General features: G+C 46.6%; 1 long non-coding RNA gene across 1 annotated transcript in view; it reads left to right on the top strand.

The window, feature by feature from the left end:
• Positions 1 to 1,916: 1,916 nt before the first annotated feature.
• Positions 1,917 to 2,411, top strand: part of LOC134731075 (uncharacterized) — an 830-nt gene continuing 335 nt past the window's right edge. Inside the window, exons 1-2 of the long non-coding RNA XR_010113140.1 lie at positions 1,917 to 2,006; positions 2,129 to 2,271. This is a non-coding gene — a long non-coding RNA (uncharacterized LOC134731075). The remainder of the gene's footprint in view (positions 2,007 to 2,128; positions 2,272 to 2,411) is intronic.

The following is a 2,411-nucleotide window of genomic DNA, read 5'->3' as shown; positions in this document are numbered from 1 at the left end:
ACCTGGTTGACATCTGAACTTTCCTGACTTTTTCTCAGACTCAGAGATTTTATTACATTACTGGTGGAGGAGGCAAAATTCCATTCCAAATATAATGACACTTTTGGAGCCTGAAAACCTGCGAACTTTTAAAAATGATGTGAGGCAGACTGAATAGTCCTCCTGACTGAAGCACATACACAAATGTGCAATTGAGAATCCCAAGACCTGGCCAGACAGAGCTCTGCAATGTGATGCTTGTTGATTTGATGCTCCTTTGCTGTGAAGGAAGCTTAATGTTTTGTTTCTTTCTCTTTAAATGGGCAGGTAGAGTCAGTTTGCATCAGTGTGAATGCATGTAATTAGTACAAGGAATTCTTTTCTCAGTAAATCAACAAGTGTTTATGGAGTGTCTATTACATTCAGCAAAGCTCTCTGGGGATATAAAATATATAGACCTGCTGCTCATAGACAAAATAACTTTAGCATCTACTATGTGCCAAGCTCCTTATGTGCATTATTCTCTCCACATGAAACTTCTGCAGAGTTGACACCTTAGTACCCATTCTACAAATGGGGAAACTGAGGACTAGCTGCGATCACCTGTGCAGTTGTTGCAGCTGCCAGGGTTACCCACTCTCTTTTGTTGGGTGCTTACTGTGTGCTGCACAATGGGCTGAGCTCTGTCTACTGTCTTGTAGCACCCTGTGAGGTAGATTGTATTACTCACCCATTTTACAGAAGAGGTAGGTGACAGCGGGAGAGGCCAAGTGACTTGGCAGCAGGTGCTAGCATTAAGATTCACAGTAGGCCGAGCATGGTGGCTCACGCCTATAATCCCAGCACTTTGGGAGGCCTAGGCAGGCGAATCACGAGGTCAAGAGTTGGAGGCCGAGGCAGGCGAATCACGAGATCAAGAGTTCGAGACCAGCCTTGCTAAGATGGTGAAACCCCGTCTCTACTAAAAATAAAAAAAAATTAGCTGGGCATAGTGGTGGGCACCTGTAATCCCAGCTACTCAGGAGGCTGAGGCAGGAGGATCGCTTGAACCTGGCAGGTGGAGGTTGCAGTGAGCCGAGATCGTGCCATTGCACTTCAGCCCAGGCAACAGAGTGAGACTCCGTCTCGAAAAAAAAAAATAAATAAAGATTCATGGTAGAGACGCTATTGGTTGGTCTGGGCCATCTTAGGCCATTTCCAGACTACTGAGTGTTCCCCTAGAGCACACGCTAGAAAGAGGAGACCCAGACATGAGATGCCCACATATGTGTTTACTTCCGGGAAGACAATGTGCAAGACAGAGCTGAGTTCTGTGGAAGCAATGCCAAGTGTTACAAGAGTGCAGGGAAACAGAAATGTTGCTGAGGGCTGGAAGGGCTGGGGCAGGTGGGTCTGAGAGAGGACCCTGAGCAGAAGTGGGGTTGCATCCCAGAAAAAGTGAGGTGTGATGCTGCCCCTTCTTCTTGCTCTGTGGTTTCTTTTCCTGGTTTCATTTACCCCATCACTACTCTGCCAGACCGGTTTGATCACCTGAGTATCTGTGTCACTGCTGGGTGATCCATGTGTGGTCAGATCCGTGTGCCCTGAGCGTCCTGACCTGCTCCTACTTCCCACCACTACTGCCAGACACACGCTCCACATCCATGCCTATTCCATCCCTACCTCTCTCTTTCTATATATATATATACACACACATATATACACACACACATACACTTGTGTATATATACACATATAATGTAATAAAATATTCCATGCATATAAATATTATCTACATGTAAAATAAATATAATAGAGATAGTTAACTTTAGGCTCACACGTCTCCCAAGCAAACCACAAGCTTATGAGTGCAGGACTCTTACGTGTTTCCTTCCGCAGAGCCCTGCACACTGTAGGGGCTGGGGCGTGACTTGGCGAGTACAGCAAGTCTGGCTAGAGTTTCTCAAGGGTGTGCCCATGGGGATTAGTGGAAAGAGCTCTGTGCTTGGGTTGGGTGGTTTGCCCACTCCACCTTTTATTCTCCTTGGGTAAGTGGCTTGGGACCTCATTTGCCCTTTCCAATGGGATAGCAACATATTTCTTTTTGGAAGCTACTGTGAAAGATAATGATCTGGGAGGGACTTGGGACACAGGCTTATTTGTTACACAGATGCCACTGGCCTTGCATCTCTCTTGTGAGCTCAGAAGTTGCTTGACATCACTGCCTTTTTCATCAGTTGGTTCATAGGAAGAGGCCGAGAGAGAGAAGGATGCTGTATTTATGGGAAAAGGCTACCAGAATTTCCATCCGAGGTTGGTGGTCCATTCCTCTACCTATGTGGAAGGCAGGTTCTCCTTGACAATAGCCAGGTCTGCATGTGTCTTCCACTCAATCTACAACCTGCCCACGGGGAGTGACCTTGTACTCAGTACTCAGTACTCCAGCCCCTTGG

Source organism: Pan paniscus, chromosome 8 (genome assembly GCF_029289425.2).
Source record: "Pan paniscus chromosome 8, NHGRI_mPanPan1-v2.0_pri, whole genome shotgun sequence".
Lineage (NCBI taxonomy): Eukaryota > Metazoa > Chordata > Mammalia > Primates > Hominidae > Pan > Pan paniscus.
The sequence above is the reverse complement of the archived record's forward strand: the minus strand, read 5'-3'. Positions and strand labels throughout refer to the sequence as shown.